The sequence below is a fragment of the Grammomys surdaster genome, unplaced genomic scaffold (assembly GCF_004785775.1).
Source record: "Grammomys surdaster isolate TR1022 unplaced genomic scaffold, NIH_TR_1.0 149, whole genome shotgun sequence".
Classification (NCBI taxonomy): Eukaryota; Metazoa; Chordata; class Mammalia; order Rodentia; family Muridae; genus Grammomys; species Grammomys surdaster.
In genome coordinates, this window is record NW_021604607.1 from 7,709,735 (window position 1) to 7,726,890 (window position 17,156).

General features: G+C 46.4%; 1 protein-coding gene across 1 annotated transcript in view; it reads right to left on the reverse strand.

Annotated features, from left to right (window-relative positions):
* The window catches only part of Prkce (protein kinase C epsilon), a 481,124-nt gene that overhangs the window by 431,416 nt on the left and 32,552 nt on the right, over positions 1–17,156 (reverse strand). The window lies entirely within an intron of this gene.

The window sequence follows — 17,156 nt, forward strand, 5'->3', positions numbered from 1 at the left end:
ATATCCACACACAGCCTCTCTCCTATAGGACCTCCACACACAGCCTCGCTCCTATAGGATCTCCACACAAAGCCTCTCTCCTCTGGGTCCTCCCATCACCATTACTGCAATCTTTCATTGCTTAAGAATTCTCTTCTGTTTGGTTGCTCCAGGGTTCCAGTTTGTTGTTTCTTTCTTTGTCTTGGTTTAGTTGCTGCTGTTGCTTTGCCACAGGGTCTTACTGTTTAGCCTAAGCTAGCCTCAAATGTTAGATTCTCCTGCCTCAACTTCCCAAGTACCAGGATTCACACATGCACGTGGCTGCTTACAGATTATTAGATAGATATCCTGTCACCATCAAACACAGACATTGCAGGCACCTTTAGATCCTGGCTCTCAGGAAGGACACAGAGGTTAATTCTCTGCTGTTCTAAAAGAAAAGTCCAGCACCATATTCTCTCCAACCTGAAGCTGACTAGTTAACTGAAGGTATCCACTGTAAAAAAAATTATTTAATGTCTATGTTTGAGTGTGTATGTATGTACACATGTATACTGTACATACGCCTGGTGTTTGTGGAGGACAGAAGACGACTTCTGGGGTTACAGATGGGTAAGAGCTGTCATGTGGGTCTGGGAATTGAACCCCAGCTCCTCTGTAAAAGCAGCAAGTGCTCCATTATGTACTGAGCCATCTCTCCAGCCCTACTGCAGGTATCCATTATATGATCTGAACCTAACAACTTCATTAGGCTAAACCTGGCCACTGCCTCCTCTGCCTCTGACACATACAGGAAAGCCAGAACGAGAGCCACCTTCTGCCTCTTCAGCTCCCTGCACTGCCCCAATCCTTCATCAGGGTGGTACTCTTCACTCCTACTCCAGACCCAAGGACGGGTAGCCACACTAGTGCTTGTAGGATGCTGAGGTGATACTCTTTCTTCCTACCTTCCACATCAAACAGCAGCTACAGTGGATAGGCCTAACGCTCTCTTGCTTCCTGAGAGTTGCATGTCAGACCTATAATACCTTAAGTTGTTGATGTTTTATAACAATTCCTCGAAGACTGAAACATTCTTTCCTATAGGAAACTCCTTAAACAGGAAGGTAAGCAAATAAAAATACCCTCAGGAAGTCCCTAAAACTGACCATATTCTCTCTGTCCTCCCCAGCCAGAGAAAACAATAAAAGCTAAGAGTCCCTCCCAGACCAGCGAAACCCAGCTGCAGAGGAGACTCTGAGAGCAAGGCAGCTACTGGGAAGAAGCAGAAACCAGACAGCCTGCCTGGAAGACAAGGATACTCCCCAACCTGTTGAGCTGCCTACGGGCTGTGCAGTGAGCTACAGGTTCCCAGGTTTGTGAATTGTCACCCGTGTTGGGGTGGGCCTTGGTAATGAAGATATCTTTGAGCTCTTTGGCTCCTGTAAGTAACTCCTTAGCCATATTTCTCTAAGTAACCCCAATAAAAATTGGCTCACCAAGTTGAACTTTGGTGGTATCTGTACCAAGTTGTACTTTGGTCTGCTGTGGTTTCCCTATCTGTGTTGAGTAGACTTGTGTGCTATGTCTCCCCAGGGAAGGTTTTGTCACATGATACCACACTATACACAAACTCACATGTGCCTAACGTGCTTTAAAAAACAAAACAAAACAAAACAAAAAAAACTCTTTCAGGACCATAAATCACACGCCAGGCTGCCTTGGAGTCAGCTTTTAAAGCAGGCTTGGCCTGAGTACAGAGACAGTCTATTGAGGCATGTCTGCTGGGAAAACTCACCAGTCCCTCACTCTCATGGCAACCCCTCAGACATACTGGGACCCTGGCGCTGCAGAGGGGAAGGCCACCTGGCAATTTCTCCCACCTTTGCTCAGTAACTCGCTGAGAGGCCTTCACCCTCCTTATCAGGCAATGCTTCTTCAGTTCTGATAGTGTCACCACAACAAATGGGGACACCGGGGAAGACAGAGAAAAAGAGGCCCATTTTGACCCAAAGGAATTTGCCAGCATCTTAACCCTGAGGAGAGACAGGCAAGGAAGCAAAAAAGGAAAACAGAGTGAATATAGCCAGCATGGTGGCACCCAACTGTAACCCCAGCACTTGGGAAGTTGAAGGGTTTAAGGACAACCTAGGCTAACTTAAAAATCCCAGGTCAGCCTGGGCTATACAAGTGAGTCTCTTTTTTAAAGGAAGAGGCAGTAATTGATGCCCCCAAGAAAGACAAATGTAAAGGCTGCTGTGACCTGCAGAAGTGTTTCCTGAGGAGCAGGGCTTGTAAGGAGGGGCCAGGAAGACTGGGAGGAGGAAGGAAGTTGAATGACAACATGAGTCAGAGCTTCTAAGAAGAGGGAACGGCTAACCACAGCACTCGACTGAGGTGTGGGCTGTCTATGACAAATAAGGAGAGGTGAGGCTGTGGATGCAACGTGTAGAGTGAGGTAACGAGCGGCAAAGTGGCGACTTGTTGCCCTCTCTTCGTTAACACATGAACTGAACCTTCTGTTAGACATCCGTCTCTAAGCTCACAGATGAGTCCTGCAAAGTCTTCTCCGCCACAGTCTTTCTGTACCCTCTCTGCCTGTGCCTGCTCCACTATGCCTGGTGCTTGGCCACCCTCAGGGTAGTCTCAGACTGGCTGCGTGTCCAGATGGGCTCCTATGATTTATTTGTGGTCATACCTAGAGCTGAGAATCTGGATTCAAAACATGATTCTCATCCCTGTAGCTTCTTGTTGGAGAACTGCTAGACTCCCACGGCCCTCTCCCTCCTCTTCCTTTCTCTCTTCCTACTCTCCCCTCCTCAGCCCCCACTGCTGTTTGCAGCAGCTGCTGTATCTCACATATCTGGGAAGTCCATTTGCTGGCTGTTTACTCACATCATTAGTGGAGCTGTTGGGCAAACTCAATCAAGCCTGCCACACAACTCCATCGCTCAGGGAGAAGCATCCCCTCTGGTTACAAAGCATGCCACCCTCCACACAACACCCTTCTTTTGTTTGCTCACTCACTCTACTGAAGATTTATACAAAGCCAGACTATTGATTTTGCCAAAATAAAACTCTGACTGTGACCAGATTCTGAAAGAAAACAATATCACCAAATTCACCTAATCTGGGCCCTTTGTCTGGAGACTCTTTTAATCACAACATTTCTCCCTTCTCTTCCCTCCGTCCAAGCCTTCACATTAACCCCCTGTCCTTACCTGGGTAATCTTGTTTAACTCCATAGCTGTAAGTCACACATGAAGCCCTGGTTTAGCCACTTTTCCAGAAGCTTGCTCTCAAAAGGAGCCTGCATTGCCTGAAGTGCAGCCAAGCATGTCGTGTGTGTGTGTGTGTGTGTGTGTGTGTGTGTGCCATCCAATGGAGTGTTTGTGGAGAAGAAAGCCAGCACCAGATGAGGTCCACTCCAGTCCTAGCTGCCTGGAAACAGAAAAGAAATCTACAGGGAGATGACATGGGCTCAGGAACTCAGTAGAAACTGTCCTCTTTCCCTCTCCCTGTTTCTCTCCTGTCTGATGGCTACTCTCCATTCATTCCACGTGGAAACAATGTGCATGTGAGTTTAAGATGCTCAGTTTCTCTTGATGTAGAAAAAAAGAGAAAGAGAGAGAAAAGAAAATGCATGGGGGTCGAGAATCCCTACTCTGAATATCCAAAATGCTCTGAAATCCATTTTTTCAACTTGCAGAACTCAGAATATTTCAGGGTCTGAGGTTTTTAATTAGGGATATTTAGTCTTGTAGAGAGTCCTCGCAGTGATTTCAGTCTAACAAGCTCCAACATCTGAAACATTTCTGGGTTCCAAAGATTTTGGATGAGAAATAGGCAACCTGAATACAACTGAAGGATCGGGGACAAATTCCAGCGCCCTGCAGGGCCATCTGGGTGCTGATTCAGCAGCAAAAACTTTCTAAGAACTGGGGTGGTCAATGGAACTGATCAGACCATTCATTCTGGAAAGAGGAAGCTCCAGGGAAGGGGTTGGAGACAAGGATCCCTCCCAGTCAGCTCTGGGGATGGAGGTGGGAAGTTCTCGGACAGCCAGGTAAAATGGCACCTAAAAGGAAACCACCCACCAAGCAAGGCCATCATCACAGCAGAGCAGGGGTTCTCAACCTTCCTAATACCTCAACCTGTGACCCCCTCCCAGCCACAAAATTATTTTTGTTGCTACCTCATAACCGTAATTTTGCTACTGTTATGGATTAGAATATAAATATCTGTTTTCCAGTGGTCTTTTGGGGGCTGTGTCTCACATTTTGAGAACCAGTGTGCTAAAGAAAGAAAGCAGCAAAGCAACCTCCATGGTGCCAGTCAGTCCATAGGCAGTGAAGAGCACCAGCTGGCTCCACTCTCCACTTCTTTGTTCTTGCTGGGGGAAGTTCCGGTCGACATCTTTTACTCTGGTTTTGATTAATAATAATTATTAATAATTTTGATCAGTAAGATAGTTTTCAACTCACATTTTAGCCAAGAATCCTACAGAGTCAAAAATATCATTCCAATATCATATCTGTACAGTGTTGTCTGAGAGCTCTTTAGTACCACCCCCAACCCCACCCAGAACAAGAGTAAACAGGCCTGGGGCAGCCAGGAGGGCAGGGTAAGGTCAGCAGGGGGCGCTCTCCTCCTTACGGAGGCAGGTGCACACAGGTAGGGCACCAGCTCTTGGAAAAGGGAAATGTAATCGATCACTGCCAAGTCCATCAGGGTGGTCCATTTTATTTGTGACTGCTTGCTCAGTAACATCCACTCGAGATATTGGAATAAATTCAATCTCAAGGAGAGATAGTCTCCATTATCACTGCATCCATTAAAGGAAGAGTGGTCATGAAGAAATTGTCTGTCACTTTGCACCAAAGATAGGCCTTGTTGATAGGTACAAAATAAATCCAAGGAAGTTAGAAACAACAAGGAAGTGGGGGAGGGGCTAGAGGGATAGCTCAGTGGTAAAATGTTTGCCTTGCAAGCATGAGGGCCTAACTTCAATCCCATAGGGAAAGATGGGTGGAGTAGCCCACACTCAATACCAGTGCTGGGGAGACGCAGGCTGGGAAATCTTTGGGGGCTTGCTGTCCAGACATCCTAGGTCAAATTTAGAGCTCCAGGTCCCAGGGAGACAGCTTGTCCCTGAAACCAAGAATGATGATTGGTGACTGAGGAATGACACCAGGGTTGGCTGACCTGTGCCCTGGAGAGAGGGGGGCAGGGAGAAAAAGAAAAGGGGATGTGATGGGGAAGGGGGAGAGAGGGGAAAGGAAGGGATTGGGGGAGGGGAAGAGAAAGAGGCTATGAGGGGGAGGTAGGGAAAGGGAGAGAGAGGAAGGGAAGGAGGAGAGGAGGTGGGCGGAGGGGGGAAGGAGAAGGAGAAAGGGAGAGAGGGGGAGAGGGGGAGAGGGAGAGAGAGACAGAGAGAGACTATCATACCCAGGAAAAGAACACGAGCTCGATGTTGAGAGCCCAGCGTCACAGGACTAGCCACATGTGGACTCTAGATCCCTAAGCATGTCATTTACCTCCTGGTCGTCAACCCCCAGCTTAGGCCATGAAGACTGGAGTCTCTATACGGAGTCTCTATACGAAGCCCAAGTTCTACTATCAGAATGTGATACCCTAATGCTCTGATTACCATTGGTCCTGTTAGAATACTGTATGATTCTAATTATCCTGAATATCATTCTAATAGTCTGGAAGAATATCACCCAGTGTTATCCTAATACTGTAAGAAGCCACATGGTGGCCAGACTTCACTGTGCAGAACAATCTGGAAAGCAGCCTCCTCTGCTTCCCATGAGAACTTTCTCACTAGATGAAAAACTGAGAGTTGGGTTCCCAGGGCCCCACTCGCCCCCACAGACTCCTGTCATGTCTTCTGCTTATTCAGAAAGGCCTAAATGTTTCAAAGCAAATGAAAAGCTGACGCCTGCCGACTAGTCTCTTCGCCCGCCACCGCAGCCCTGAGGGAAGGAGAATACCAAAATGAAGACACAAAATGGAGAAATCCGAGCAAAGGCATAGAGAACCTCATCAGATACTCCGTAAAAGGGCAAGGAGAAAAGGAGAAATGCGTGTGCTGCCGCAGCTTCCTGCCAAAACCTTCACAGGGATTTGGAAAAAACGAGGTATCTCTGTCAGGGCCCCAGCAAATCCAGCGTTAAAAGAGCTGTGGCTGGTATTTAACAGGGCCCCAGAAAGCCTTTTTTATCATTTTTTAAAAAGGTAATTATTTTAACCGCTGATGTGTATAATAAACTCTTGTCAGCCTGACATTAAAATCTGTTTCTTTTCTTTGCTCCCCACCTCTTCCCTGTGAGCCCTGCATCCCACAGGCATGGCACAGGTTCTATTGTTATTTCACGGTTCCTTCTCGGAGCTCCTTGGTGGGCAGTTGTTCCATGAAGCTGTGGTGTGTTTGCTTCGAGAAAGACAGCATCTCCCTGCGGAGATGGGAAGGAAGACTAAACGTAGGCAGCACTCAAGCTACAGTACAAGGCTGGGTCTCTTCTGGGGGTGGTGAGGGCTTTGGTACAGGCATTGTAGCAATAGAGAGAAATGCAAGAGGGAGGCTAACAGCAGGAGAACACACTTGCAGAGAAAGAGAGAGAGAGAGAGAGAGAGAGAGAGAGAGAGAGAGAGAGAGAGAGAGAGAGAGAGAGAGAGAGAAGGCTGAGAAATCTTCAGGCTTTGAGAGAACCTGAATTTGACATGGCTTGAGAAATGGAGCTTACGGGGAAATGCCGACTTTCTGAGATAGACGAAGCAGGAAAGGGCTCCTCATCTCCTGTGTGAGTTCCAAAAGGGCAGGGAACGTGGCCAAAGTGCCCTGCTTAAGCACTTCACAGGCACACTGAAGGCCTGGAAAGGCTGTTCTTCAGACCCAAACCTGTCACTTTCCGTAGCTCCCATTCACTATCAAGGAAAAGAGAAGCCTCACAATTGAGCCTGATAGGGAAATCTCCGAACAATGCAGGCATCTCGCTAGATTCCTCAACAGCACCCACACACACACACACACACACACTCCCAAAAAACAAACTAATCTCTGCTAACCTGCCTGGCCTGGGTGTATCCTGTCTAACCTGGCTGGCCTGGTTGTATTCCTGCTAACATGGCTTGCCTGGTTTATTCCCCGCTAACATGGCTGGCCAGTTGTGTTCCTACTAGCCTGGCCAGCCTGTAGTCTTGAGACCATAGCACAGTGCCTACACATCCTCCATCTATCAGCCATACTATCTCTTTTGGTTTCCCTCATTTTTAATTAGTTCTTGACAAATGTTATACAATGTGTTTAGAACACACACACACACGATTCACTCTTTTTAGATCCACGAGCCTCTTTCTCTACCCATCCAATTTTATGTCCTCTTCATTTTTTTTAATCCATCAAGTCTAATTTGTTTTGGGTATGTTCTTGGATTGGGGCCTTCCACTTGAGCATGGTCAGTCTGCCAGGGCCTGTCCCTTTATAGACAACTGGCTCTCCCTCCCCTAGTAGGTATCCGTTGCCAATAGCTCTTCGCTGCTGCCAGGTGGGACTTTGTACCTACCTCCCGCTCCTTGCCAAGCTTTTGTCTGGATTGAGCCTGTATGAGTTTCATGCATGCTGTTATAACCACCAGGCAACTGCCATACTGTGACTGGAAGATAGTAGGTTTTTAAGTCATTCACCACCTTTGGTTCTTAAAATCTTTCTGAAACCTCTTCTTCAATGATCTCTGAGCCTTGGGATAAAGGGGTGTATATAATACAGATGTTTCCCAATGCCATTTCTTAATCATGTGTCCTAACAGGTCACTGAAACCCATTCACACCCTCAGGAACCCTTCTCTGCCACTGTTGGCAACACTGACTTGCATTCTCTTTTAAGAGGTGGACAACTATTCATATGCACGACCCAGGGAAAGCTTGTCGACTCCTCTAGGACGGGGCAAGCTGGGGATCCCACAAAAAGCAAAAACCCACTCTTCTTTGTATCTACCAGATACAAAATGGAGCTGGACAGACCTGATGCTCTGGCACTCTAGCACACAGTGGGGAGTTGGGGGTACTCCACCCAACACTCCTGACCCCATCCTCCTGCCTCACATCTTAGACACAGAACCTGAGATCCACAGGGAAGCGGAGGCAAAGGAGAAAACATGTCCGCTGCCCTGAACAGAGAGGGAAGAAACTAGTTTCTTCTAGGTCAGCCTCCAGGTTGTTTGCCTCCAAGATGACATGTTCCATGAGATTCTAGTACTTGGGCTACAGAAATCCTACCCAGAAAGCAGAGCTGCCCCTGGGTCCTAAACATACCAATGATAATCCTGGAGAAAGTTCTAGAGATTCAGTGTGAGCCTCAGTCCCCAGGTCTGCTCCATGGGTCAACAAGCCCACTCCTCAGTCTTTTGGAATGGCAGAGGACCATCTGCAAGAGTGATCCTTCGGGATTAAAATCTCCACAGTCCAGACTTCTCTCACACAATGACCCATATCTAGTATCCCTAAACTTCCCCTGAAAATCTCCATTAAGTTTATCTCTTTGCCATGCACCCCACATCTTTTGTCTTCTCTAGACCTTACTTCATCTACTCATTGTCCTCTTTTCTGTCTACCTGACGAAGGAACGCTCTTTCTCTGCTTCCACTCCTTGCTTGTTCCCACAATATTTCTCAAGAGTAAGTCGGCCCTGACTCCCTCCATCCCATATCCCCATGACCTCTCACAGTTTGGGTCCTATTTTGGTCAGTTTTCAGGGAGTTTTCTCAGCATGGGCCTCTCAGGCAGATCTGACAGGATCCTCACTTGGCACTCTTGCATGCAAGAGTGAGGTAGCCCACCTGCTTCTCCCACCTCCATCCCCTCTATCTGTCCAGCCTCCACCATCTCCTACCCATGTTCACCTGACCCACTCCCCTGGGCTTCGGCCTTGCCTAGCTAGCCTCTCTTCTGCTTCTGTCCACTATGTCTCTAGGTCACCTCAGCCACTCTTGAGGTCTCAACTATCACGCTGGCAGCTGTTCCACAAGCTTTGACCTCTCCCGCAGAGTGCCAAGCTCAAGTTTCTAACTTGGTGCTAGGCATCTCTATCAGGAGCTACGGTGAGCTCAAATTCAACACATTTGCAAACGCACTACCTTCCCTTTCAAACTCACCCACCTTCTGAGTCCTTTGGCCTACCTGAAGGCCCCACCACCCTTCCAAGCAGCCCTGCCAGAAATGACGGTGATGCGTCTGCCGATCAACCCTCTCCTACAAAGCCCCTCATTGCCCTCTCTATCTATCACTGAAATTCTACCCATCCTCCAAGGCCACAAGCCAGGGCAAAAACTCAACAGAGACTATATAATTTAACAGCTTTGCATCACACTCTAGATGCATTCATGGTGTCGGTGTATACATGTTAATGCACATGCATCATAACATGTACATGCATACACATGCATGCTCCCTTAGAGTCTGGCAGCAGCACAGTGCTTGCCCCACCCCCATCTTTTTGTATCAGCTTCCTTATTAACTTGAAAGTTAGTAAGTTGTGTATCCTACCCTCCTCAAAAAACAAACAAACAAATAGGCTTTGCAGAAACCCTAACCCTCAGTTCCAGTGCTTGTGACCCAATTTGGAAATAAGGCCTTTACAGATATAATCAAGTGAAGAAGCAGCCATTAGAGTGAGCCGCATATCCAATGACTGGCTGTCCTTACAAGGGAAGATAGACAGGGAGGGGAGACAACCATGCAAAGAAAAAGGTAGGTGGGGCCATGCTAACATATATAGTGGAAAGCCAGGGCTAGCAAGGATGGATTCCCCTCTGGGTTTCAGAGGGACACAGAACTACCCACACCTTCACTCCGAATACCTTACAGCTCTCAAGAATCCACTCTGTCCTGTGAGTAGAGTAGTTTGTGACACCTTGCTATGGCAGCTCTGGGAAACAGAAACAGGGAGCAATTTGCTCTCGTTTGCTTTGTGACGCCTCAGTGTCCACAGGGTCCTTGAAATGCTTAGTGAATTAACTTCTTGGTGAATTTGTAAACAAAACAAGACATATGCACCAACAGACTTTTGTCATGAGCAAAGAGTTTATAAAAAATTGTTCCTTCTACATGATTGCTCCAGGATGGACACTGGGGATTGACACCAGGGCCTCGCACAGACTTGGCAGGTACTCTGCCACTGAGTCTTCCTTTATATTTTACTTTGTGTCTTACCTGTCCAGGTCGGCTTTAAACTCAGGCCATAGCCAAGTTCTCAGATAGCTATGATTATAAATGTGTGCAACAAGACCCAATTAAACCATCTTTTTAACAGGAAATTACCATGTGCGTTCATACCTATGAGTGTGCATGTGTGTGTGTGTGTGTGTGTGTGTGTGTGTGTGTGTGCATGCGAGTGCCATGGTGTGCATGTTGAAGTCAAGGACAAGGACATTGAAGGTCAGTTTTCTCATTCCACCATATTGGTTCTGAAGACTAAACTCAGGTTATCAGGCTTAGCAACAAGTGCCCTTACCTACTGAACCACCTTGCTGGCCCTAAAAATATCTCTGTTTAAAGGTGCTCAATTAACAAAACCTCAGAACTGGTCTTTGCATCCAGAAGAAGTGGAATTAAATTGCTTTCAAATAACCTGTACCCCAGCTCTCTCTCCTGGTCTCCACAAGTCTCCTGAAACATTATCATAGCAGGTGGCTGGCCTGCAGGTGTCCACTACAAGAAAGAGACTCTCTGCTCTTGCAAAACAGTGTTCTTGTCTTCATTAGCATAAGACTCAGCCACACAGTTTAATGACCTCAAATACTGGCCAGCAGAAGTTAAATTCCATGAAAGGGGCAGGGAGATGAACAGCTGATGCTGGCTCTCTTTGCATGCAAAAGGAAGAGGCACAGAGATGTCAGACTAAGATGGACCAAGGCTGAATTGATTTCAAGTCAACGAAGAGGACATCTGAACCGAAAGCCTGTGTAAGAAGGACAGCTGTGGTGAAGGCTGGGAAGGAAGATCATGCATACTTTTCTTGTTCACATGCTGAAAACCAACTTGTGGTGAACATTCCAAAAAACCCTTTGATGGGCAGAGAGGAAACACTTCTAAGCCTGGGTCAGCCTGACTATTGGTCTCCACCAGTGGAGTGGCCATAAATAATACGTCTGAGTCATAGCAAAAATCTACAGACCCTCTGGGGACACAGCCAGGCAGCAACAGGTGCACCTAGCCTGCTCCCATAAGGAAGTCAGAGCTGGAAGTTGGCAAAAAGACTACCCATGCCATGAAAATGCAAAGGGTGCAAATTGCTCCATGGGCTAGAGACACAGACCCACCGGGCCTGGCTAGCAGTGGATACAGTCTTTGAGTTCCCAATGTCCTTGCAAGTCCTCGGAACATCTTTCATCTCTTAGCCTGGAAACACAATGCTACCACCCATGCAGTTCATTTTAATGGACTATAGATACAACCCCTTCATGCAGGTAACTTTAAGTAAAACTAATGCTAGGCCACAGAGAAGGAAGTTTCTCAAAATTCAGGCTTTTCCAATGATGACTGTCTCAAAGATTTTTTTTTTGTAATTATTAAACATAGAGTACTTTCCAAAATAAGTTTGTAGTGTCCTTACTGGTACCCTCGGGGTAAATCTAGTGTGGCCTGTGCCAAGCTGGTCCTAAGCTCAGGGAATGGCAGCATATTCTGGAAGCTTTTCACTATCTTCCCATTCCCGTCCCCCAAAGTACACCAGTCTCTACTGGAGTCCACTAAACTTGGAGGAACCATCACCAGAATCCCCTGCCACTGTAATTCTATCTCCTTGTAGCTCCTTACTCAATCTTCAGTTTATGTGCACTGGTTATTTGACTGCATGTATGTTTGTGTGAGGATGTTGGATCCCTTGGAAGCGGAGTTAGTCACCATATGGATGCTGCACTCAGGACCTCTGGAAGAGCAGCCAGTGCTCTTAACTGCTGAGCCATCTCTCCAGCCCCACTTGATCCTTTCTTTAAAGGCTCAACTGTTACCCATGGGATTTTGAAAGACACATTTGAAAAGAAAAGTCTGTTTCACACAGCCGTTTTTCATCTACATTTTGATGGAGCCTTTAAGCAGGGACCTGTCAGTCTCAGGAACAGGCTTCCCCTTCAGGAAGTCAGCAAAGTGAAAGCTCTGGTCCACCATCCCCATCGCTGTCCCCACCACCAGGGAACACATGTCCTTCCTTCAGCTGCTGCTCTGCTGACAGAGGGACACTTGCAGCAGTCTTGCCTTGCTCCACACCTAAGTGTGGTCAGAAACGGGTAACATCTAGATCTGTGTTTCCCAAGAGAGTGACATATCTGCTTTCTAACAACCATCCCTTCTTGCTCAGTCATCTCCGGCATCTCTCTAAATTAACTGCTGAAATCACAGAGACCAAGAGCTGCAGGGAAGTAAGGAGAAGACCTACGCAAACAAACAGAATAAACACCTAAACACTGGTAAAGTACCTATTGAACCGTGGGTGTACCCTGTGTGGAATCACTACAATGAAGAAAGTAAACCAAGATGAGTGTAACAACGATTTCTTAAATCTGTAGATAAGAGGAGAAGTGAAGACACACATATAATCTCCCTGGAATATTTCTGGAACGATACACAAGGCGCCAGCCTCTTGGGAAGGAAGGGAGTCTGATAAGAGCTAACTGCCGACCACTTCCTCTTCTCTACTCAATTCCTTATTGTGTTCATCTATTAAATTGTTAGATATTAAAATTTTAAATATAATTAAGAAATTGCAAATTTATTGTATTTAACAGTATAAATCCTTGCTTTGAATCTATTACAGTACCCAGGCATGGTGATTCATGTATGAAATCCCAGCATTTGAGGATTGGAGTCAAGAGGATCAAAATCTCAAGGTCACCCTCAACTACAAAGTGAGACTGAAGTCAGTCTGGGATATTGGGGTGTGTGTGTGTGTGTGTGTGTGTGTCTGTCTGTCTGTCTGAGTCTGGGACATGTGTATGTGTGTGTGTGTGTGTGTGTGTGTGTATCTGAGTATGGGATGTGTGTGCATGTGTGTGTGTGTGTGTGTGTGTGTGTGTAATATGTGTGTGTGTCTATGTGTTTGTGTACATACATATCCATGTATATACATGTTTGTATTGAATGGGAAATTTCTGGTTTCTTTGGAAACTCACGCAAAAGTCTTGGGATCCAAATTGGCCACTTCAGAAGGTTCACACAAAATGTATAGGAATTGGTAAATTATCATGAATAAAACAGTGTCCAATAAATTACCTGTGTGCAACCAGAAGTTCTTTGGGGACTCAGTATATATATGTACATACCTACACCTATACAATACATATATATATATATAATATAGTCAATACATATTGAATATAAACACATACACATATCCCTCTCTCAGAAGATAAAAGCAGAGCAAATCACATCAACTTTTAAATTATCAACTTATTCTTTGATGCTTTCATTCACATGGACAATACATTCTGATCAAACTCATCCCTTAATCTTTTTTATCCTCCCGTGCTCGCCAGCTCCTCCTTCCTCCTGCCAAGTCCCCTTCCCACTTCCACGTGGTTTTGATTTTGCTTTGTGATCTACTGGGTTTAACAGGAGCCACATGCTTGGTACAACTCTACCCATGGAGGCATGATTAACGAGGAGAAAGAGCCTGACTCTCCAATGCTGTCACACCACCCTGAGGAAACCAAAGGGAATGAACGGCCTGACCCATTGGCCCTTGGGTTCACTTCAGCTCCTTTCCTCCTGCATTCATGCCCACATTCTGGGTCCCCAGCTAAGTTACATGACAAACTTTGGCTTAGAGTATATGAGATCTATCTCTGTGAATTAATCTCTGTTCCCAGTGTGCTTCCATCACTCACTTCTTGTAAAGCAAGAAAGAGGCCCCAGCTTCCGTGGCTTCTCTAACCCCTTTCTTTTATGCGGTTTCCACAGACAAAGAATGCCCCGTGGCTCATTTGTGCCTACCATGACGCCATGTTCTTTTTCCCTTGTGTTCTTATGTTTTGACCACACCACTCCATCTGCTTTGAAATGTGAGCTCCCAAAGGATGACTCTCACGAATCGTGCCCGAACAGGTCATTCTGACACCTTCTGAGACAACAGTCCCTTTAGCTATGACACACCAGCTCAGGGATCAAGGAGCAATGGCCACGGTTAAAGTTATAAACCTACCACAACAGTGTGAACATGAGTTCTTCCGACCTCCGTCAGAAGCTTTGCTTCTGCCTGTTCTCTGCTCCTTGCTTTTCCTGACTTAGCAATGCAATAGCTGCACTGTTACATAAGTCAGGGAGCATCTACATTCTTGGTCTCTTTCAAGAAACCCACAAAATCAACACAATCATTTGGTGGTTTAGGCACTGGCCATCAACAAAGCCCAGAATGATGCTCTATTTGTTATGTGTAAGATATTTATCCAAAGTTCTCTTCATTTTGCTAACTTCTGTCCTTGACTGTTTATAAACCAGTTATTTTATTTGACCTTATTTCAGGGTTGTGTGGGGAAGCAGAAGTAAACCTAAACACACTTTAAAATAATATTTCAAATGAGAGAAGAACTTAAAAACAAAAGTTTAAACATCAAACTTCCTTTCTTCTTTTTTTTGGGGGGGGTTACAACTTTGACATTTCACTTGAGACCTTTTTTTAATGTATATTAAAACTTTTTAACCTACCCACTCATTAATTAATTGAAAAGATTTTCTTTTGGCCTCTAACTGCTCAGGGACCTCCCCTAGCAATTTCCTTACCTATAATTATGTTGATGGGCTGAGTAACAGGTTGTATTATTATCCAAGTCAAATTGATGTGGGTGTGAATGTCCAATCGGAGGGCTTCTCACCTGCTGCAACCCAGATGACAGAGGAGGTTTTGCCCTCAGGCATTCCCATAAGGAGAGAGCTGAGTCGTTCCCCCCCACCCCCCAGTTAGGGGGTAAGTATCATCTGAGTGTTAGCATTCCATCTTCAAGGGGCAGGGCCATAATAGCTGCCAGCAACCCCCTTCACCTTGACTTCCAAGCAGAGCCTTGGACACCAGGACAGAGATAGACAGAGAACTACCATGAATGGACTGCCCCATCATGACCCCTCTTTTCTTCTTTTTCTCTCTTTCTTTGTTCATGGTAAGGGGAACCAAACCCAGCACTCAACAGATACTAGGCCAGTACTCTCCCACTGAAGTGAAACTCTGTGCTTCTCACCCTGTCATGGCAAGGCGCAGAGTGACTGCCTGACAGGAAGGACTCTTCCCTTTTCTGAAAGGACAAGGAAAACATCCAAAACTGTGGTACCTTTTTTGTTCCTGAGTGCTGCCCAAGTGTCTGTAAACTAGAATGCTTTTCCCAGCTCCTAGGTGAGCAGGATGACCCAGACCAACAGGGGCCACTCAGGCACTGCACCTAACTCTCTCTTCCTGTCTTTGTACACACATAATTTCATACAACATTTTAGAAGTGGGATTATAAGCTAAGGGGTATATGTGGTTTCCAACTTAGTGGTAGAGCCTGTGGTTAGAGTGGCCTAGATGGTGAGCTATATAGAGCTGAATGTCTAATGTAATCATGGGACGGCATAGAAATCACACCTACTTGCTGTCAATGAGAAATGTGAGGGGCTAGCAGCATGCTGCCTTGAGGGAGAGCGTCATGGGTGTCGAGAGGCCAGGAGGAGGCTGCCCACACAGGTCCTGCCTCCCCTTGGTTCTCTTCCTCACTCTTGGAGTTAGAAAACCTACCAACCATGGGCAAATATTACCATTAACTTTCTGCTCATTCGCCTTTTCCCTTTTCGGCCGGCACTCTAACTTCTAGCTGGTATATATTAAGTGGCACCCTACCTGGTCACCATAGAAATAAGTCTGGGGCCCTCTCTTCTGTTTGTGCAGCAGCTTACTTTCTCAACCCTGGTCCCTCCCCATGTCTAGCCCGCTCCATCCCTGTGCCCAATCAGAATCCTGGGTCACGATGGAAATTCAACAGGTATTTGGTAAATGACAAACTTAGCATGACATGCTTTGCGGGTGTTATCAGGACCATGAGGGGAAAAGAAAACTATTTTATTTTTCTTGCCCTAGGAAACCTGCCAGATGTTCTGTTTGCTTTCATTAACTTCCTGGCACTCCCTCCTGGCGCAATGGCCATTATTTGAATCAGAGCAGTTGTATCTTCTCAACTTTCAGGAGGTATCTGCTGAGTAAGGAGCTGGAGAAAACTGTCAGAGAATCCCAGCAAGGGTGCCATGCACATGAGCAAGTTTAGAGCAAGGGGTGCCCCCCCCAGGGCCCTGTGCATGCTAGCAAGTACTCTCCTACCAAGACACGTTTCCTACCTACACTCCGTATCTTTTGTTGCTGTTTGTTTTGTGTTTGTGTGAGAGAGCACATTGTGTAGCCTAAATTAGCATGGAACTCATGGTAATTCCCCTGACTCAGTTTCCCAAGTGCTGGACTGATAAGCACGTGCCACCTCACTAGGCTATCACCTTCCCCCTCCCCTTCTCTATATTCCACTATAAGTAAAAGCACATACTCAAACAACACAGGATCCGCCTTGGTCCCAGGGAGAGTTGTCGGACAATTTCCTAATAATAACTTCCATTTCCAACACCGAATTGATCTCCTTTATCCTTTACACAGAGAAACTCAGCTCTTCCCTTTGGCCAAATGTGAGTTACCTAAGAGTCCCTGGCAGTGTTAGGTCACCTGGGCCTCTGCTTCTCAGCTCAGCTCAGCAGCACCCCCTTTGTTGGCCAACATTCAGACCACAGACAGCAGCAGGGAAAGGGACTGAAGGGAACTGCTCCTGTAGGGAGTGCCAGAGCTATGCAGGTAGCCGGTCCTCCTGGCTGCCTCTCACCTGTGACACGCCTGCTGTTCTGCATGATGTCCTGCAGACATGCCGCCAGCCCCACATATAATGACACAAGGCTTGCAAGGCACACAAGTCCTGTGCCTCCTCATTGTTGACACACAGGCCACCCTGTATGCATTATCAAAAGTACTATCTGACTGGAGTGTCCAGTTGGAAGGAGAAAAGAGTGTCAAGGTTCAGGCCCACACAGGTCTGCACACACACAAACCCTGCCCCCACAAATTGCACAGTCAGGTGTGAAAAATTCAAAGCCTTAGTTTGGCTGGGCCTGTCAATCACTACTGGATGGTGAAATTGATTGAG